The sequence below is a fragment of the Camponotus floridanus genome, unplaced genomic scaffold, assembly GCF_003227725.1.
Source record: "Camponotus floridanus strain SB8 unplaced genomic scaffold, Cflo_v7.5 scaffold3, whole genome shotgun sequence".
In the NCBI taxonomy this organism is placed as follows: domain Eukaryota; kingdom Metazoa; phylum Arthropoda; class Insecta; order Hymenoptera; family Formicidae; genus Camponotus; species Camponotus floridanus.
Genome location: NW_020229436.1, coordinates 4,085,490 through 4,109,682, shown reverse-complemented (window position 1 = coordinate 4,109,682; position 24,193 = coordinate 4,085,490). Strand labels below are relative to the sequence as shown.

General features: G+C 31.5%; 1 protein-coding gene across 1 annotated transcript in view; it reads left to right on the top strand.

Annotated features, from left to right (window-relative positions):
• Positions 1 to 3,034: 3,034 nt before the first annotated feature.
• Positions 3,035 to 24,193, top strand: part of LOC105250160 — a 119,567-nt gene continuing 98,408 nt past the window's right edge. The window contains exon 1 of the mRNA XM_020027213.2: positions 3,035 to 4,087. The gene's annotated coding sequence lies outside the window, so the exon portion shown is untranslated. The remainder of the gene's footprint in view (positions 4,088 to 24,193) is intronic.

Here is a 24,193-nt window from a genome sequence, read left to right as displayed (position 1 = left end):
AAAATTACTGATTTAGCAAAATTAATTTTGAGATCGTATTAAGTCTCCAAATTAAAATATTTATAAATTTGGCAAAGTGCAATATTCTCAAAATTCGTTTACATATGCAGTAGATCATTAAGCATTAATAAACAATATTTAAACAGGGAAGAATATTAAATGAATTTACTCACAGTCGCTTATCGTCGTTATAATCCCTCTCGCTGAATATATTATTCATGAATTTTTCTCCGTCTGGCTCTTCATCAGAAAGGCACTCACTCACAGATGCGAAACGATCAAAACCACAGTTAATTACGCGCGTATTTACTGATACAGCACGACACTCCCGACGAACATTCACATGCGCAATTTAATCTACAAAACACATGAAAAACATCGATTACGAGTACAATACGATTTTGCCATAATTAATACTTAATCAACATAATGCGAAATAAACGCATACTTTATTATGTCATTACTGGACATTATAAAATCGTGATTAATCGTATTATTTTATTACCTTTCTACGATAATCGATGATAAATTCGCACTCCCGATTCTTAACTTGTCAGCGTCACTCTGAGTCTCTAAAAGTACATTTTAGCCGATCTTCTTGACCTGCGAATTTTAACACGAACGTAACCTAATCGTCAACCATGCGAACATCTCGTGCAAAGAAAACGGATAATCGTCACGACGCACATTTATTACACGTGCTACGAGACATTAGATTCGCATTCCCGACACTTTCCCGAGCGCGAAAATCACTTTATAAACGAAAAGAAGACGGAATTTGATGCCAGGTCCCGATGCGACGCGATCTAACCTCTCGGAAAGGACTTTCGGCGAGAGAGGAAAGAGGAGCAACTTCATGTAACTCGATACGCGACATGGATATACGACACGCACATACGCAGTATCTTATGTATCACGATCCTAATTAATAAAGTAGCACACGTATTCTCGCGTACCTTTTAATTAGCGCACTCCACTCGAGATATTTACGATACTGCGATGATTTTTCGTACGCGATAATTCCGTCGTCTCAACCGAGCGAAGGTCGCGAGGACACAGACGCGAGTTACCCCCCGAATACTTGACGCTGTGACGTCACGGCGCGTGACCCTGTGACGTCACGGCGCGTGACGCGAACTTCGCAGTACACTTATGGGCGCGCAATGAGCCACATTTAAATATTATGAAAATGGGCGAGATTTCGATTGACGCAGCACAAAATGAACACTGTTAGAACAATAAGTGATAAAGTGTTTTATAAAATTGTACTTTATACGATGAGAAAGTTTATAGACTGTACATTGTGTTAAGGAATATTATATATACATATGTATATATATGAAAGCAAATTTCTTTGAGACTTCTTTAATTATTTGATATTCGTCTTAAATAAAATTTTAATTGACTTTCTACTCTATTTATTTACATTATTTTGGCATTTTTTTCTGTTAATAATTTTAATATTTATATACTAAAATTAAATATTTATATACTATTTATAAATAAATAATTGGTAATATAGATTTTGAAGATTTTAAAAATATTTATGCTTGTTTATGTGATATTTATATTAGCTTTATTTACCGATAAAGTTGTGTGCGTGTCGACAAGACTATTATATATTAATTAAACATACACGACAATAATTAGCCACATTTTCACAATACGTACATTATGGTTTGCTGTCCTATTTTATATACACACCGCACCAGATCGGGATTCGGTTTATCGCTGGTAATCGTTTTCACATTTATAGTACTTGCTTCTTTCCGCTGTAGACATAATGTGAAGTAATAAATGGATAAGTAAAAAAGGAAAAAAGCTTTGATCAATATTCTATAATATAGGAAAAAAAAAATAACGAGAAAAAACGCTCACCTTTTATTGTGCAATACGTTGAAAGTTTATGCTACACAAATTTATATAGACGCGTAGTGGATAAGAAAAATCAGTCAATCACTCGTCTAAGGGCGCATTTACATCTCGGCAAAAAAGCAGAAAGCCAATCAGAACTCGCGCTGATAATGAGCAATGTGTAAGCTATCATTAGATAGGCAAAAAATAGAAATTGTGACAAAAAAGGTAGCAATATAACATCCTATATATTAGATACTTGATTGGTCAATTTTCTCTGTGCATATTTATATGATACGTAGGCTTATCTAGATGTATATTATCCTTGCAAGAATAAAAAACGCTACATTCATTAGGTCTATGGCTGTGACGTCATTCACATCGCATGAAATATAATTATATACAGGGTATTTCACCCATACCCCATTTAAAAACTAGAGAAGTGGTTATTTCAAAAAAGTAAAAACATTTTCTTTATAAATCGGGTGCGCTCTATCGAATGGTGATATTTTAAACTTTTGGTTCTGGCCGGAAATAGGCGATTCAGATCGGAAGTGCATTTTTTTAAATGGAGGCTATTTTTCATTGCATATTCTTGTAGCTTACCTCGAGAGAGAAAACATACAGTTGTTTCTAAGAAAAAATATGGAATTGTTAATTGCAAATTACATATTTTTTCTTAGAAACAACTATGTGTTTTCTTTACACCAATTGATTCCTTTCATTATTTTGTACATAAAAATATTAAGATAAGATAATCGAAAAATCAATATTTTACAAGATATTTTATGGTTTATGTAAAATTAAGAAATGATTTCAAACCTCATAACTCGAAAAGTACTTCGTGGAAAAATAATTTATTATAGTATTTTGGAAAGCTCTCGAGGTAAACTACAAGAATATGCAATGAAAAATAGGCTCCATTAAAAATGCACTTCCGGTCCGAATCGCCTATTTCCGGAACCGGAAGTTGAAAATATCACCATTCGATAGAGCGCACCCGATTTAAAGAAAATGTTTTTACTTTTGTGAAATAACCACTTTTCTAATTTTTAAATGGGTGATACGGGTGGTCTGAAACATCCTGTATATACATGAACGGGATATATTTATTTCTACCGGTTACCAAAGTTGTTTATACATACATATCAAGTGTCAAGAGACTCGGGAAGGTTGGGACGCGTCGTGTTATGTTCGGATCAAGTGACGCTTTCTGTTCATTCGAGAGTGTATCTCGCGTGCGAAAGGTAGTCTATTCTCGTTAAAAGTAAACCTTGTGTATAATTCGATTATATCGAGTAAATTTCAGGTGTGCGCTAATTAAGAAGGACACGATATACAATAATCGTGTACGAAACATTCGTATCGCGTAATACAACATAATACTTACATATATATGTGTGCGTGCAACGCGTTTATTTATTATGTGAAGTGCAAGTGCAGTCATCGAAACTTTCTATTGGCCGCTTTGTCAGCACCAATCAAATCGCATCTTTCCGTCCGCGAATATCTCCGCTCTATATAATTTTTATGTTCGTGACGTCACACGAAACATCGCGAGCCGGGTGCGCGACGCTTGTTTTATTCTCCGAAAAGTGAGTACAATTTTCGCATTAATTGAGAAAGACGTGACAATAATAAATAATATGTACGACGATAATAACAAGTACGAAAGATTCGCGGCATAATACAACGTAATTGCGTATGTATATGTGTGCTATGTGAAAGATTTATTCGTGCCGGTTACGGGACGACGCGAAGTTGTTTACATATAATCGTGACGCGGAAGGACACGTCACGTCGGTCGTGCCGGATCAAATGACGCCTTCTGTTCAGTCGAGTGTCTCGCGGTGTCCGAGAGGTATCGGCAGCCGTGAATTTCCATATCGAGAGTGAATCCTAATACGTATGTATATTAATGAGATCGTAATTAATCGTCATCTCATGAGACATGTCTCGTGCGTTCAACAAGTAGTTGCATAATGAATTTCGCTGCCATGTTTTTACGTCACGCGTCCCATAAATGAAATTCGCCTCGTATTCTCCACGGATTCTATACATCGCACACGTAGGTGAATACTGTGTCATTAGTGTCTCTAATCAACTGTGTTTCTAAGTTCGTGTCAGTGAGTGAATTTTCCTTATATGGAGTCGAATTGGAAGAGGAGCAGACTCGTCAGGGACCATCGACGACCATTGAGGCAGAAAGGGTTATGGTGACACGCAGCATCTGGTGAGTAGATTTACTTTCATACATCAAAATATATTTCTATATTACTTTAAATATATCTCTATTTAAATCTCTTTTAAATATATCTCTATATTATTTGAAGCGTCATTTTCTCTATGGCAAAGAAAAACAAATAATATTGGATGTATATTTTTTAATTGGAAGCAAGCTATGTAACAATAATGCGTGAATAATGATATTTACATCCAATAGTAATGAATCACTTTTGTAAAGAAAAATTTCATCAATTAAAAGAGATAAAAATAGCATTAAATCTCAATGAATTCATGTGAATTTTAAAGTAATAATATATTTATAATATTAAAAAGTTTTATAAGTTTAAATTCTCAATTAATTCAAAATTACATCATATGAATTTGAAAAAGGACTTCTCTTATAATATCATGTTTTATTATTATAAATTAATAGATTTGAGTTTATTTTTTCTACCTTTTTCAATTTCTTTTCAATTTTCTCAATATTTATAAAATCAGACTTTTTATTTCTAAAAAAATTTTTTTAAAAATAAAAAGTCTGATTTTATAAATATTGAGAAAATTGAAAAGAAATTGAAAAAGGTAGAAAAAAGTCTGATTTTATAAATATTGAGAAAATTGAAAAGAAATTGAAAAAGGTAGAAAAAATAAACTCAAATCTATTAATTTATAATAATAAAACATGATAATATAAGAGAAGTCCTTTTTCAAATTCATATGATGTAATTTTGAATCAATTGAGAATTAATAAAAAATACACTAAATTAATGATAGATATAACAATGTGAATTATTTTGAAAAATATAACAGATTTATAATAATTAACGTCCGGTTGTACTCATGTAAACTAAATTTGTAAATATGTATATATGAATGTATATTCATTATGTAGATAAGGAACAAGCTTCAAGTTAATTAAAAAAAGATTAAAAATTACATTAATAATGTAGTATTATTTTAATTTGCTTAATTTATTATCGATTTAATTATAAAAAGCAATTGAAATTAATTATTTAAAACAAATAAAAATAAATATGTACAAGCGCATAATTATTTTTGCCGCAAAGTAAACAAGAGAGAACAGAAATTCAAATTTTGCAAAGTTTAAAATCTGTTAATTTTACATAAATTTAAAAAGAAAATTTAAAAAATGTAGATTCAAATTATATAAAAATGCAAAACTCACTGTTTTTAGATTTTATCATAAAACATTGATTTAAATAAAATAAAGCTTTTGCCGATGTTAAGGTGAAATTTATATAATTTTGGATCCAATAAATAAATCAATGTATCTCAGAAGAATGAATCAGATATTGGTACAACCGGATGTAAGTGACAAATTGATTACGTGGAGCGATACCGAGAAATATCTTTGATCTAATCCATTTTACATGGATCTCTACATTTCGTATCGCGCACGTAAATATTGCAGACAACTAGTCAGGTATCACGTAATACACCAACAGGGAAGAGAGGAGAACAGAGAAGGACAATACATGTGTATATGTGCAGTCTTCATTACGTTGCATGGTCGCCGGGTATTTCCCATTTTAACGATCAAGTATAACGCGCCGGCAGCGGCGACGGACGGTTCAACGAACCCACGGCATAAAATCCATTTACACGTTGAACAAAAAAAAAAAAGAAAAAAAAACAGAGAGAAAAAAAACAAGAGTAGGTGAAACACGCGGCGGTGTGATAACCGCAGTATAGTAATATATGCGTGCGTGCACCAGGAATTATACGTCGCGTATCTTTCGCGAGGGTCACGTCGTTTGTATGTTCGGTTTACGACGGGGATGCATATTCTTCCTTGAGAAGATCGCGTTGTATGGACAATGAAACGGCGAAATGCCGCTTTCGTGGGTTTTTGACCGGACGAGACACTCGTGAGCCGTGTCGATAAAATTTAAATACTCTAATGCGTAAAACCGCAGACCGACTGCAACGCGCGTTCGTGGCACTTGACGTTTGGCATTCGAGACACCTCAATATGCAAAAAAATGTGTGCTGACATTACGACATATACACATGCATTGCCACAATTCAAGTAAATAAATTATTTATGTAGTGCCGCTATTTTAAGTATTATTCCAAAGCTTATATTTATTGTTGTACAATATTATGATTTTATTACAACTGCAAAATTTTGTGATAAAAATACTAAAGAGAAAGAGAAAAAGGGAGGAAGAGCAAGTTTCCAAATATTTTATTCAATAAATATATATTTTGAGGAAAATATTACAATTTCAAAATTTAGATTTTACGTAGTTATTTAATTTAGATGTGATTAAATTACAATATAATTATGATTGGTGAATAATTAAAAGCAATTAAAATTAATTAAATTGCAAAATTATATGTATAATTTTAAACATAATTCGAATTGTATTTATTCAAACGTATTCATTCGATTAAAATGTGTCTACATAATATAATGTTTAAGATGTATCGAAATAATACAATATATAAGAATATATTTTTCATATTATATATTGTATAATTAAACGAAGATTCGCAATTTTCTCGCAATTACTTTGTTGTCTAATCTAGATAATTAAATATTTCAAACACATTATGTTTCTCGATATATAAGTTATTCAAAACAAAACAAATTCTTTATAACACATTGCTAATTTACTACATGATTCTTTTTCTCTTTCTCTTCATTATGAAAAAAACTTAATTCTTAACAGTATCATTAAGATCTTAGCAGAGGTCACAATAGTAATTAACAACGTGCCGGTATTCTCTAGGCTATGATAATTAAATTCTAATGAACTCTCATGCATACTTAACGTATTCGCGCGAACCGTACCTACAAAAGAAATGATCCTATTTCTTCCCTCTCATGCATGATATTAGTCATCATTTTTAGCGCTTTTACTTTACATTCTTTTACGCATGTAGTCATAAATAAATCAGTACGCTCACGAGAGATTGAAAAATCGATAATCGATAAAAATTGCGTTACATTGTCACGAGAATTCGCGTGGCGTACACGATTAGTTAAGCTAAATGAAGAATGAAAAGCGCGAAATTGCGTGCCGCTGCGGGGCTCACGTTTTTCGTTGCATTTTGAGGGTCGCGGTCCCAAATGGTTTCCACGTGTGAGGGTGTGGGCTCGTGAAAGCGCGCGCGAGAAAACGTTTTGGGCGTCTTATATGAATCCATCGACGGATGGAGTCTTTGGAGCCAATTTCACCGGCATTGTACGTAAATACTGAATCATTGACGTGACTCCGATGCGATGTTTAACGGCTTTTAAAACCGAAAATCCGGACGCACGTAAGAAGACAAAACGCAACCATCGGGGCTATCATTTTTCATTTCTCCCCTCGTCGTTTCACACGATCGATTCACGCGCCATAATCAAGTCCCACCCGGGGATTCTTCAGCAAAGTCATGACTCGCTGGAAAATTGATACGCTCGATCAGGTGCGAGCGTCACGTGAGAAAGCACGTGGACAATGAAGCGTGCAACTTTGTGTCTAAGGCGGGACTTTTAGCATAGAAGAGAGTATTACACTGTCCATTTCTGACAGATGGAAACCGATAATTCCATGCCTGAACAAATTAAAATTAATTAATCTTCCATCCTGTATTTTATACCCAACAATCGTTGAATATTAATTTTTCTTAACTAGATAAAATTGATTAAATGGAAATAAAGGGAAATTAAAATTGTAGAAAATTTTCTGGGGCATATAAAAAATTAAATGTTTATGTATTTTTATATGAAATTTATTTTATAATTTATTTACGATATAAATATAAATTTTTTCTAATATTACAAACAATTGGAATATAATATTTAAAAATTATAATATGATATAATATAATATAATATAATATAATTTATATAATATAATATAATATAATATATTATATAATATAATATAATATTTAAAAGAAAATTTAAATCATCGTAGTCAAATTTATATTTTATTATGCATTTTTAATTCCTTCTTTAACTGATATTACATATCAAAATATTAAATTTCGTTGGAATGATAAAACGAGCCGTTCGGCGCGATCACCTTTATTGGTATCGTCGATCGATCGATTGATGCATAATTCCTAAATGCCGACGGCGGCCTCTCTGTTGGAATTCATGGACCGCTCGTAGGCGTCTAGGAATAACGGGAGAATTTCCCAGTATTTCGGCGACGACCCCAACGTACATCGCACGTGACGCTCACTGTCGACGATTCCTACCATTCCTGATGACGTATGCATGAAATTGCGAGACGGTTTATCACCCGGTTTCGTCGATGCGGATTGAAATGCGCGATATAATAACAAATTTAGAGTTAAATTCGTCAGAGCGCAAATTCTGTGATATCCTTTATTTATTAACAAGTTTGATATAATTGTGAGGAATTCAAATTTGCGAAAATTTTCTAGTCATCTGCTCTTTTATGGATATAATAATTAAGGATGATTCTTTTTTTTATATCGCTTTTTATATCGAAATTACATGATACACTATATTCTTCTCCTTTGATTCACATTTATGTAGTCAATTTAATTAATTAATGATGAAATTTTTACAATGTAGTGTGTAATGGAAACTAGAATAACTCGCAAAGTTATGCCTGATAATCCACGTATATGAGAATATCGACTTGCACTAAATTCGCAATAAGTATCGATGCGGCTAGAACAGTCGCGTTTTGCTTATTCATACGATCTACATTTTATTCAACTGCTCATCCACTTTTCCATCGCGTCGCGTGCAACGGAAAGATCGCGCGGCTATAGGATAGTCGCATGATCAGTTAAAAATGCAGCGTTCGTCGTCACGTAGCGACGATATGGCATCCTTTCGTTCGCACTCCATCTAAAAAATGTAAATAATGTAACTATAATCGCCATAATAAATATGTATATATATATATATATATATATATATATATATATATTGTTACCCGTATGCAATATCTTTATGCGATATTTATCGTTAATGTGTTCGTTGAAAGAGCGTGCTATGCGACATGCGTGACTTTGCACATGTGCACGTACAAAAATAAAACTTTTGTCGAATTAATATTTAAACTTTCAACACAGGTAGAGAGAACAGATAATTTTTGCAGTATTATTTTTTTTTATTCTTGTAAGTTTTTTTGATTAATATTCTAGATAAAATTTGCATTAATATCTAATGATGAATATGATGTTGAATTTTATCCGGTTCTTTGACAAAATATATAAAATTATATTATTATTTACACAATAAATTAAAATTACATACTATCAATATTAAATAAATAATTTTATGAAAATTAAAAACAAGAAAATATTTAGTTTTTATTTCGTTTTTATTCATTAATTTTGAAACGTAAGAAAAAAATATTAAACATGCATACGTGTGGAATTATGTTACTACTAAGAACATGAAAAATGCTTATTAGTTTTTGGTATCAAGTAAATTATCAACAGATATGAGTATAAATTTTATTATATCAATTACATTGATTAATGAATTATTTTTCTATTTATCGATCGCTAATATTCATAAAATATTTTCGAAGATTGTTGGCGCATTATCTTCAGATTCTTTCTTACGTTCATTTTAAAAGATTATTGACGATGTGATATTAATTAATTTAAAGTTAAAAAGAAAAAAATATCGTCAAACTTAACATTTTATCGCGAAAAGATATTGATTTTTCATCGATTTTGTCACGGAAACAAATCGCTCTGACAATGATTTTGTCCATGCGAGTGTTTTCGTAAAAGAGCCGACTTCGCATTCACGTGTGCTCTAACCCACAGTCTTCTCGAAATCGGAGTCGTGTCGCCGCGGGAATCACGTAACGCCGCAGGTGTGCCTAACATTTTTCAAGCAACGTGAATGTCTGTCGGTTCGAAATTATACAAAATTTCCCGCGGTGAAACCTGCCTGTGCCTTCTGTAAATTTTTATCGTCTTGTAGAAACATTCAATATATTCACAGTATCAATACATAACAAGACATATTTTATGTCTCTATAAAGTAAGATTTTACCGCATTGAATAAATTACTGATAAAAACGTGAAATATTTATTATTAGAGATTATAAATCAAATTTCTCAGGAATATAAGTTAGGAAAATTAATTATTGTGTCCAAGAAGTATTTTACTAATTTAGAAACAATATTTAATATTATATAAGAATAATATAATAATATATTAATATTATATAATATTTCATTTATAATATAATCTTTGTGAAACAAAAAAGAATCTAATAAAAGCGACATTTTTTTTATTCCTGAAAAGTTTTTATGGTACATGTGCTTTTCCTCTGGAATGATTGATTTAATTAATTTGTTTTTATTTTAGTAACATGTAATATATTATGATATAATAATTTTATTATAACGTATTATTTAATATATTTTTTTGTCTTTATTTCAAAATTAAAAACACGTGTTTCTTTTGCTATTTTTATTTGATTATAAATGACGAATTAGTAGGAAAATTTTAAATTGAGCTACAATTTCTTTTGCGAACTATGAATAGACAGCGGAAATGTCTTTACCGAATAATACGGAAAAAAACCTATCACTATCGCAAGACATAATTGTCGATATTCCAGTAACGTCATTCAACTAGAATTTCCAATATCGTAAAAGTGAAACGTATACGTGTTTAAATTTGTATCAGTTAATCACGAATGTACACGTCTATTCTATCTAACGCTTTATTCAGACATGCTGGCGTAATTCACTATGTAGGTTCTTTTTATCATAAAAGATTCTATGTAATTGATGCAGCTGATGCAGCAAATATTTTTCAAAATATGTAAGCGTCGTGTAATTTTATGATCTTTAATAATATTAGTTTAGATATTATTTTATTATTTTGTTATTTTATTATTTCGTACTTATTTTATTGCTCACAGCAAAGATTGTGAGTAATATTAAATTTAAATCGAAAAATATATATAATATGAAGTTGTATTATCAATCAACATTATGAAGATTATAATAGGAATTTCTTTGTGTTATTTGTATAGAAAAAAATAATAAAATATCATATATCATAATGTGTATAACGTGTTGCATTACCAACAACGTAAACATGCATTTAATTAATTACTTTTTTAATTCATAGAAATTTTCTTTTTAATTTACACATATTAGAGATAATAAATAAACAAATTTATTTATATTGCGACACTTGAAATACATAAAATTTAAAATCTACTATATAATATATATATATATATATATATATTTATTTATTTATTTATTTATTTGTTTATTTATTCTATTCAATTATTAATTATACAACAAAAAGCATTTGAAAAAACAGATAAAATAAAAATTATATATTAAATATAATTCACAAAAAATATTTTAAATAATTTAGCGTACAAGAATATATTGAGATCGCCTGTAGAATTCAGTTAATATAAATACACAAATCACTTTCTAATTAGAGTGTATAAAATTAGCTTCATTAGCGATGGTATCGCGTTCACATTTTTCAACGCAAACATATCATACGCCTCGCTGTGTTTATCGTGATCATAAGATCAGCTGTCGGGCAATGGATCAGCCACGGGGATGATATAACGGTGCAGGTGTTCCAAATATTTTTTCAGGAAGCCCCATAGCGCCCGAGCATCTAAATTACACGAGGAAGCAACTCCTACGGAAAAGTCTTGATCTCGATGTGAATCCGGTTTCACATCCCCTCGTTCGTTCATTCTTAGCAAGAATCGCGCAGAAATCCGTTCATTGCGCGACTCTGTTCGTCGCGACAATGCAGCAAGGGATGCATTCTCATACACGATCTTTAAATATTTTTGTAATAATGTCCAAGCCGCGCGGAGGGCGCAGAGGGTGACACGGGAATAGAGAAATGGGGAGGAACGACGGTGACAGGAGCAACAAGGGATATGTCTCAATGTTTAGCCTGATCCTTCAGCTGTCGCCATTGTAGGCATAAAATTGACAATGGCACGGTTCAAATGACGTTCTTAGCGTGTGTATACCTGCAACGTGTGGGCAATCCCACACCGCGGAGGTCCTATTTCGAAACGATTCCGTTCGCTTTTTGGGAACACTTAAGATCATTCGGTGGCGACCGAGCAGTTTGCTCTTTTGTGGCTCCGTTTGCGAGCCTGAGCTCGTGAATCTATAGATTCAAAAAGATGGATATCTTCCTGTTTTCACTTTTAAGCCCAAACATCATTCCGCTCGAAAAAATTTTCATATAGTTATTGTGGCGATTTTACAGGCGAATTAAATATCGGGAAATTTAGCGTAATAATGTGATATAGAAATTAGTGGATAGAACCTGCGTATGACAGATAAAATGAGATTGACTTGTGTTTTAGATCTAAAAATTAATTATGTGAAATTAAATTAGTTGTTTGATAAATTGTGGATTTATATATATAAAAAATATCCAGTATGTAAATAATATAATTAATATAAATATAAATAATAATATATAAGTATATAAATAATATGATTTCTCTATATATTTCATTCATATTTAAAATCTTTTGTTTTATATTTTCTTAAGAATAACTTTTAAATCAAGTCTTCAACTCTGTGCTCTACTTTCAAATTTTCACGTTATGAAATTTTGCCTTCCACTGTTTTTATTATAAAGAACTATTTTAGTTTTTTCTTTTTTATATAATTAATTATCAACGCGCTAGTACAATACGTTTGTTAACAAACGTATTATCTGTAACGTTCAACATTAAATATATAATACTTTGTGACTAAAATAAAAAATGGAGAAATTTTTCTATAATAAAAACATACTTTTTTCCAAAGTTTCATGTGATAGATTTTAAATATAAAAGAGAAAATTGGTTTTTTATGTATATGCTTATATTTTATATATATTTTGTTATAAATTATTCTAAAAATTCCAATATCTCTTTCAATCCAGATAAAGTTATTGTACTTGCTAAAAGAACAGTTTTTATCGAAATTTTATCCCATTGTATCTGCCCACACGAAATAATCTCTGCCGTATTATTTGAGTCATCGCAGCTACATCTATCATTATATCGTCTAAAAGATAGTATTTTCCATAATGACATGATTGCGCCGTTTAAAGGGAGGGCCTCTTTAATTTCTTAGCATCGTTTCTTAAATCTCGCATCTCGCGGACGTAAAATGAAAGGGTGCCGGGAGTCGCCCACACATATATCAATTCTAGAAATCTTCGCGAGAGATATTTCGGCGGTGTGTCGAGAAATGTTCCAAATTACACGGCATACACGATCGCTTAAATGATGGAAACCGAATGCTGCGGCGCCTGTCTGTCAAGTCCGCAGCGAGCTGCAATTATTCGACGATCTCCGTCTTGTCTTCGCTAACTTGACATTCGAAAGGACAGTTACACGGATGAGGAAATCGTCTATCAAAATAATTCAAATAATTTGTAAAACGGCCGTTAACATCGTCGTCTCGAGTACACGTTTCCGCCTCAATTTCTCGTAACATTACGTATTTTTACAATTAAAGCGAAAAGCCAAGGCGCATCGTGAGACTATGAAGTCTAAATTCGGGTCGGCAGTAAACGCTTTCCTTTCGTGTTTTGACATCGTGCCCGGAAAAAACGAGCGGGAAGGAAGACCGTCTTATGCTATTTCTCTCGTCGTGTTTCATAAATCTTTCGGCCGGGGTGGTCGAAACGGCGGCACGTTTGGCATCGAGTTTCGTGTCACGTGTCACACATATTTTATTGCCACGTTTGAAAAATCTCGAAAAAAATGGGAGCAGCTGTTTGTTGGACACACGCCGAAAGGGTGCGAGGGACGCGCGCGTTTTGTATTTTCGCTGCGTATTTTGCGCCGACGATCTTTTAATAGTAACGCTTTGATTACAAATTGATGGCGAACGAAGCGACTGTCCAAATGCGAAAATCGTACGAGTCGTTGCTGAATACTTTATGATGTTATAGCGTGCTACTGGTATTCACGCGGCGCGGCCAATTTCGCAACATATCTGATAAATATTTCCTTTTGACGGGGAAGCGGTAGTTATTTATTTTAATCAAACGATCGTCGACGGGACAATAACTTCGCAATTGCCTTCAAACTGTTGTATACGGCGGATTTGCACTTTCGCAAAATTGCACGGGAAATTTGCATTACACTTTGTAAATTATTCAGCATTGTTTGCAAAATAAATAATCATTGCGTACACTAATCTCTGCAAACTCTACTCATAACGCATTAATTGAAAATTTTTCTATATTCAACAACTAGATATCAAGAATTTATTTTTTTTACATACGCACATGCAGTGGTGATATTAAAGATTATTAATAATCGATCATTAGTAACTGATATATTTTAGATTTTCCACGTTTAAATTTTTAAACATTTTAGAATTAAATTTGACCTTTTTTATTCTTGATATCGTGCTCCATTGATTTTTTCCAACTGTTCCTTTTTTTAAAAGCTAAATACTGCTGCAGGGAGAGAGCTCGTTTAGATAGTTACATTTTACACTAGAATTAAACAGAAGATTTATTTAAAATTGGGGTATCCAAATTGCAAATTACGCTGAATTCCGAACAGGAAGATGAGAAACAAAATAACCGGAATTCCATGCGCTTTCTGGAGTCAGGAGGGATATTTTATCATCCTTTATAAAGCAGGCTCATTGCGTTAAAGCGTTGTATATGTACATATATATACACAGTCTAGCTCTTTTTCTGAAATCTGAACTTAATCTTTCGCTGCCCTTTTAATTGCCGCTATCAAGTTGCATTATAATAATATATTAGTAATTTTATTTTATTGTACTTTATATCTGTTTTCTTGTCTATTAAATCTATTCTAAATTTATGTCTTAGAAAACTTAGAATCATAATTATATAATATACTATTCTCCATGTCGTAGGGACAAAATTAACGCATAATTTTGTTTTCAATTAATTTTCAACATTTTTTTTCATTAATTTTTCTTTAAAATTTTTTGTTAAAATTTAAATATCAGCTTTTAAAGAAAAAGTGAAAAAAGTTATGCGTTAATTTTGTTCATTAGTATATATAACAAGAGAGAAAAAGGAAAAGAAAATTCAAGATCCGTTCATTATTATTTGCAATAGTATAGTTTGCGATTCACACAATTGTTCGTAGATTATACATATTGATATTAAATTTTAGGTAGAATATTATATATATATACATATATATATATATATATATATATATATATATATATATATACATACACATATAAAACATATAACATTTCTGTTTAATACAGTGAATCTCTTTTGACAAAATATTTGTTTTTTTATCTATCCTTCAAATATCTATTTTATATTCTGATGTATCAACGTGATTTGAAATGGAAAGGGAATCCACAAAAGGAAAATGATGGAAATCCATAAATAATATTTGCCGTGTCACCATGCTGTTACAAAATTTTGTTTGATGTACCTACGTGTATTTGGCGTAACGAGCGTCACGTTCATACACGCCAGAATCTCCCGATTAAATTTGCAAGAATTAAGAGAAGGGGTTTTCAACGCGGACGGATCTTTTTTTTTTTTAACAACTAAATCCTGCACGTCTGCCACCCTTCTGTAGTCGAGTGCCTCGTAGCTTTCCGCCACGAGCGACAACATACTCATCATTTACAAAAGCCGCTCTTTCGCCGACTCTCCTCTCTTTTCCGCTCTTTGGTATACGCTCGACTCTCCCTTCCATCAAAATAAATCCGCATCACCTTTTTTAAGGGTCGTCCGCATGTCGTAGGGACAATTCTCCGCCTCGCTTTCTCTCTCTCTCTCCCTTTCTCCTCTATCCGATGTAATCCTTGTTGCGCCTCGGTGCGCATTTCCGGGAGAAAACGAATGCGTGCCGCGGTCCTATGATTAACTTCCATTCACTGATGGCTTAACCGACCGCGGATTTCAAAGGACACACTGGAACAATTGTTTCCTCTCTCTCAGTCTCCATATCTCTTTCTCTTTCTCTCTCATTCTTTATATCCATCCCATCCAATTTGCTTCGCGAAAGCGCGTCGCGCACCCGACTCCAAGATGCAATCGATATAGGTGCTCTATGTGCAGCTATATTTTCTTCGTAATCCGATGGTAGGGTGGTCCTGCCGTACGATATAGGGTGATCTAATTTGATGCATTGAATTAACGCAATTGGCTTAATGTGGTCGATATTTGCGCTTGGCTGATTGGTTACTGTGGTCGTATTGGATACAAGTATTGTTTCTTAATCGATTAATCGAAAGATTAATTATTTGCAAACTTTGGATTATTTCGCTGCGTTCTGCGATCGTATCGCTTTGAACAGAAAAAAATAAACAAGTTTATAACAGAATAATTGCTTCAAATAACTATTATTGTTTTTTTTTTGTTATAAAAAATACTATGAAATATTTTACATCGAATAAAGTATTTTTCAGTGTGAAATAAAAGCAGAAGTTCATTATATATATTTTTTTCACGCTAAAATTATTCGTATGGAGAATATAAAGATATACAACAAGCGAACTAAATTTCATCATTGTGGAATGCATTTTTTCAAATAATACTTAATGATTCTGCCCTACTTTTGAAAACAATCGTGAAATTTTCTGAGATGAGATCACAGCGCAGCATAATATTCGTAATATTTACTTCACTTGTTCTCGAAACTTGTTCCAAGGAGGGTTTTAATTTCTGGGAACGCGAAGTCAAATATAGTGCATAGCAAATGGTGCGCTATTGAAATGTTCTCCCGATAATGTAAACACACAATCTTCCAAACTGCTATTGCTGCGCGTGAAATTGCGAATGCTTTGCACCTGAACTTTATTCTAAAAAGAAAGAACATTTCTACCATCATCCTTAAATATGATAAAGAGGAAGTATTAATTCGCGAAAAATATTAGTGCAAATAGTAATTTATCAAAAATTAAAATTCCATTACATTATATATTATATTCTATACATAAGTACTAGCAATATTCAGAGTATAATATGGATTCTTATTTAATTATTAATAAAAGAGATAATGCGTAACAAAAAATATTCATGATTAATAAATTCATAAAAAAATTTTTCTCTTGTTTATGTCATTTTTTTGTAATTAGAAATCTTGTAAATCTCATTAAATATATATACATGCGGATTAATATGATAATTACAATTTAAATGCTTTGATTGAGCATGTTAAATAAGCATGTTTGCGTATAACACGTTATATAATACTAGAACGTGCTCTAATAATTATATGTAATATATCATATTGTTAATTACAATTATATTATAAAAAATATACATAATCAAACATGCATTCCATCTGGCATATTGTATACTAATTATTAGATGTTAGATGAAAAGTGCGAACATATCCGTGAAATTTAAAAAAAGTAGAAAAAAAGAAAAATAATCTAAACATCTATCAAATAATTTCATTATGATCGTTATTTGAAGCAAATATTACATGGCATGGGAATTTATTGCAAGACTTATTTCTAGATGTCATACAAAAATTGGCGTGACGTACTTGTTTGTTTTTTTTTTGTTTTTTTAATATTTCAAATTTGTATATTATTTATAGATATCACCATTAATTTGTTGCTAACGATAAGGAGCATTGGAACGTGTAAATATGTATTCGTGTAAATAACTGCCGTGGCATTTTCGATCGCACCACGAGAGTATATATGTCCAGTTCAACTGAAACGCTGGGAAATTTCTATGGTTAGAAACAGCTCTTTCGTGCCTAGATTGCACAAAGTTTTCCTGCAATTCTGAGTCTTAATGAGCGCTTAATTAATCGGACAACTTGCATGCACGTCGCAGTATCTACCGAGTCCCCTTATTACTTTCATCAAAGAAGCAATCAGTAACATTGTTGACACAAACTCGCTTAGATCTAATAGACCATAAAACATATACACATGCCCTAGAAACACACTATACCCGTATAAAGAAAATATTTGAGTAGAGATAAATTAATACGCAATTTTAGCTTCTGCCATCCATTCGGACAATTTGTGTGTGCGATAATAAATTTAAAATATAACTTATATAAATATTTAAATATAACTTTTATGGAATTTAATTTTTACATTTATCGCACTAGTTTTTTTTTTAAATTATGCTCTTAAATTATTGTGTTGTAACACGAAATAGTTGATACAATGTTGTCAAATATTTTTTTGTTATTTTTCATGCATTTCAGAATGTTACATATTCGCAATATAAAAATTTTGTAAATTGTTTTGAAAACACTGTAATATATATAATACATGATTATTTTGTTCACGAAGGCATTCGAGTGTTGGAGTAAACATACACATGGAAGCATCGTATAAATTTATTTCGCATTTGCGCTACAAAACATCACAGACATCTTTGCGATGTCGTAACGCCGCTCATCGTTAACGCCTATTCGAATTTCTAAACTTGTATACGTGAGTCCGATAGCTCCAGCGGGAATTCAGCAGTTCGGTAATAATCTTTGACAGGTAATCCGAATGCAATCCGTAATGCGAGCCGGTATTGCGAAACGCGCGTATTTCTTCATTAACTCGCCTTACACAGCAACGTTTCGTCTCATGTTGTGCATAAGCTGACGTCCTTAACGGAGCTCGATCTCATTCCGCATTGTCGTCTCGTCCGCCCGTATTCCTACCTTAATAGACGAAGATACCGAAGTGTTTGGTCGAGCAAACGAGCATGTGTAACCGAGAATAGAGTCTGCAACGGATTCAAGTTTTCGTGCTAGGCGAGAGGAGGCATCGTGCAGCACCGCTAAAGTTTGTTGCAGCCTTAATCTCCCATATTATGAATGAGGGCTTAATTAAGGGGAAGCGACATATATGTCGCGACAACTAAACTTTAATTTGACGTTGCTGAAGAAATTATCGATTTCAAAAAACGGGATGATTCTTCTAAAACTTCTGATATAAGCACGATATAATTTCTCTAAATTGTTATTTTTTTATTATATTTTTTTATTATATTATTTTTTTAATTTACTTTTAATCTGGTTATTTTTTTCGCGAGAGATTCTTTTTAATTATATCTTATTCTTATCTTATATCTTTTAATTATATTTTATTATTAAATCTAAACTACGAAAATAGTTAAAATTGAAAAGTTAATGTTTTTGCTATTATATATATATATATATATATATATATATATATATATATAATGTATATGATATATAAAAATTTTAAGTTTTTAAGTTTTATTGTTTTTTAAAATTATTAATAATCTTTTTATTAAAAGAATAAGATCTAAAAAACTTTTTAAATAACATTTTGATGTTTTTTTCCTTTTTAGCTAAATATTTGTAATGATCTAGCTCATCTTGTTTATTATTATAAGAAGATTAGTTTACAACATTTAAAATCAATTTAACTTTGTCTCTCCGAGAAATAAGCTTCCGTAATACTTATGCTTTTTTCGATATTATCAAAATATGGTTCCATAATACTGTTGTTTCAAAAGAGACACCATTAAGGCTCGCTATTTTCTCATCGCAGGCGGCGAAGATTACTTTGCTATCTCTCTACTGCGTTTTCTCATTTAGTCTGTCTTACCTCGAACGGATATATCGGACAAAAGCGGTTTACGCGAGTGTAGTAAAAAGAGAAAAAAGATCCAACCGGGTACGCGATTGCTATTAGTTACGTAAGCCCTTAATTAAGCGTATATATCGATCTGCCCATTCTTTCGTCTTTAACTCCCACAGAAAGACTATCAAATTCAATAGTCATTGAACCTGACTTCAACGTGAACTTCGTTATCTCGTTTTACGAATCCAACTTCTTTAGCAAATTATCATTCTTTTTACCTCATTTTTACAGTATATTCGTCGAACGTTTAATTTTTAAAATGTAATGAGAAAACACGAACATATAATATTATATAGCGAGATAATATCATTATTACAATAATAAATAACAATGATAATTATTTTTATATTTTAATATTGAAAAAAATTGGAATATTAATATTAGATTGTAACAAAAATAAATGTCAAGTTATCAGAGAAATTATTTTGTGCAATGCGATATTAAATATTTTTCTCTAAAATACTCTAAAATTATACACTATTTCTCTAAAATACAATTCTAAAGATTCTAGCGTCTAATACCTTTCCAAGATGTTTCTTTATAAAAATAAGAATAATTTTCTGTGCTCAATAGTCATATAACATGTGTCCAAAGCTCAAGTTGACTTACAAAAAGAGGTTACGAGACTTCAAGACGCGCTAGTTCTAATTTTGTAAGAATGAGTATTTTATTAATTCGTTTTTTTTTCGTTCTCGCTAGAGATTCACTCCAATATCCTTCGTACGAAAGATCTAGTATTGCAATTATTCACCTGGTCTTTAATTTCGAACTGATCTTTAATCCTTGAATGAGCGTCATATTTTATACACGTGTGCGATTAGAAATTCTTAAATGCTATTATGCAATATATTATATTTGTTCTCTGAAAATTATACAATACGCATTATCGTTCAAAAAAATTCAAAATCTCGGGATACATATCTCTGTGCATATATTTTTTTTCTTTTGACTTTGCGTTTAATTTAACGAATAAATATTTCAAAATTAAACTTGCAACGGTTTTCTTTCTTCCAGTTTTAAAAAATAAATTATTTATTTCTTATGTGTAATCTAAATAAATGTAATCTAAATAATTTCTTTATATAAGTTATATAATTATAAAACTAATAAAATAAAGCAGTACCATAAAATGTACTTATAATATTTAAATTAGAATTATATGAATAAAAATACATGTATTTTTAAGAAATATATTTTAGAATTGAGTCATCCGCTAAATACATTGTGTATAAAAATCTAATCACGTTGAAAACATATCTGCCAATGTCGAAATGAATAGATTTATAGAGATTTATTCCATATTATAGTTTTTAGCGAAGTTTATTCGCTTTTCATTTACAACGACTTTTCTAAAAACCTAATTTTCTATCAAGGACCCTGTACTCATTTTCAATTCTCCTTCGCTTGGTTTGCAGCTTAAAGTGCACCTCCGTTACGCTGCATTACCGGATGACTAATAATTAATAATCACGTTTGAATTAATTCCATAGGAAAACAGGAAACTGCAGGCTGTCTAATCTTTAGTCTAGAAAATAATTATTTTATCAAACATCCGATTTGTGTAAAATTTCATAACGAAGAACTTATGTTGCTTGTATCATATATTTTGTAATTATTAAAAAGATATTAAAAATGTATTAGATTGATATAAATTCGACTTGGCTTTTGTATATATGTATGTGTTTAGAAACAAATATACAATTTTTAAGTAATTTATATAAGACATAATATATGATCGATAGTTAAATTTATTTCGCTATTTTATATTAATCGATATTGAATTTCATTTCGATGCTTATAATTGGTATTTTATTTTAATATATGTTTCAAATAATTAAAGAAAATTTTATTTTACTTATTTCTATTTAAAAATTTTCAATTCGCCATTTTACAATTGTTATAATACTAACAGATAAAAAGATTTTATTCTTGATAAACTTTTGACAGGTGATCCATTATAAAAACATATGAAATATTACGTTGCATACATATATACAAAAAATTTTTAGTAGAAATTTTGTTATTACATCAGATATATTTTTTATCGTGCACTTAATTAAAGGAATATATATATAACGCTCATCTTATCTCTTCCGTTCTTTGCTTTTCTAGTAGAAGAATATTACCGCTCGGTAATCTCACGAACTTACGTCTTTCCACCATCTTCTTATATGAGAGAGTGTGCACGGTTTGTTACCATAATACTCGTTTTCATTTTGCATTCCCCCTCACCAAATGACTATTATAATATACCAAAATCTTATTTAAACTTCATCAAGTTTACAATCGCAGCAATCTACCGACATTGTATATTCATTCAATGCGATTATACGTCCTGCTACACTCACACATATTCACTGATAGCTCATTGCAGTTAAGAAATTGGATGTATTCCATGTCTCTAACTCAATGATCGAGTGGATTTTATAAATATGGACTTTATGAATTTTTTACATGATGAAATCTTTAACAGCTTTAAATATATAAATATAAATATAAAGTGAGAAATATTATTTTACTTATTACTTGTGAAAAATGGCGAAAGTAAAGATTTGATAGATAATTATAAAATATTAATCAAATAATAAAAATATTAAAAATTTTAGAATAGGGTAATTAACATAATTTATTGAAAATAAAATTTCGCGATTTTTATTTATATAATTTACCCCGTCCAATGAATATGATAGGAATAAAAAAGACAAGTGTACAAAATGTCATATATTCATAATATCAAAAGTCATATTTAAAAATCTCTCTTGTCAACATTCTCTCATTTTCACAAGGTTAACTTCAACGATGGTGCGTATTTAACAGATCGGCATTTCCAAAACTACAACCGTGTTACCACTCGCGGACAAAGGCCTGCCGTGTTCCGCCAGTGTGTTGCGGCGCGATGCAAAAAAGGGTGAGTACTCTGTTCTACTCCGTGTTCGATCCTTACGAGCTACCGCGCGCGCTCCTACAACCCGTTCCCACCTCCTCGCGTCGCCCAGGCGCAAGTTTGCTCTTCCTGTGTAAGCTCGGACGTTCTGCACGGACAAGCGCTTAATTAAGCGAATAACATATATCATCTTAACGCCTAACGCCCACCTTCAACTTCCTCGACTACCTTGCCTCGCGGAGGTATAACACGCTGGCCGGGGCGGGTCCACGGCGACGTATGTCGGGCCCAGCACAGCCGTTTGATTTCACCTACCCGCCTCTCGTACCGAGAGAGCTTTGAGCTCCCCGAGCTATATATCGAAGATCCTTGTCCCCATTCCATGTCGACCAACGCGTCTTAATATGTTCCCTACGTTTAGCGTGTTTCCTGCGACCGCGGACATTAAAAATCTACGGGGTCATCCGGAAATATATTACCTACTTCAACGATATTATGCGCTATTATCTGAAAAGGGCACTTAAAATGTGGAAACGAAATAATAAAATATAATTGAGATAAATTTACGACGCTATATTAAAACAATTTTACGGATTAAATTTATCATTTGCATTCATTCAAAGATTATTTTTTACTTAACTCTATCATTTTTTTGTAGATGTTTATAAAGATTCTTCATAAATTAATCAATTATTCCTTTAATTTAAATTAGTAATACGGGCTAATATAAGAGCATGATAATGGACGAAAACAAAAAACCATTTGAAGAATTTAAAAGTGTTATTTTTATTTTAAACGTTTCGATCCTCTTCGGATTATCTTGAGTAAGACTATTATAAGCAAGTATATAACCCATATCCTACATTTAGAGATTATTGATCATAATAATAATCTTATTGAAGATGATCCAAAGAGGATCGAAATGGTTAAATTCTTTTTAAATTCTTTAAACATTTTTTTTAGTTTCATCTATTATTATGCTCTTATTAGACTTTATTATTAATTTATATTATATCATATATATTACTGAGATCCAGATTTATTAATTTTTTTAATTGTTCCAGAATAATTATATATTCTCGTTATATATTTAACAAAAGTTTTAATCTTTGTATTACAATCGTTAGAAAAGATAGACTGATAACACACTCCGGGAAATATTCCGCCGTATTTCGTATCTATGGCCTTTGAAAGTTCTTAGCATTCTGTATGCTTTCAAGTGGTTCGGTCGTAATGAAGAGCTTGTATACGATGTAGCCTTAGGCATTGCGGGGGCGAGATAGCGAAACGAGGTCCTCCCCTGATTTTCAAAGAGATCGAACGAGCCGGCGTTTATCGGCGAGTCTCTCCCACCTCGGTGATTTTAAGGCTAAGTTTAGCGATGGTAATATGGAAAGAATAGTAGGTAATCTATATAAAAGCATTGTACAAAAGTTTTTGCATCGTATATTTTAGCTGTAAAATTTTCTTTTTGTAATAATATAAGGATATAATGTCGATGAGGATGATGCGGAATATCCGATTATCAAAGATTTTATTGTAGAGAAATTACATCTTTATTTCTAATAATGAAATTTCTGTACAGTTTAATGAATATAATCCTAAATACAAGAGACATTTTTTAACATATTTTTTGTAGTGACATTTTTACTAATCGAC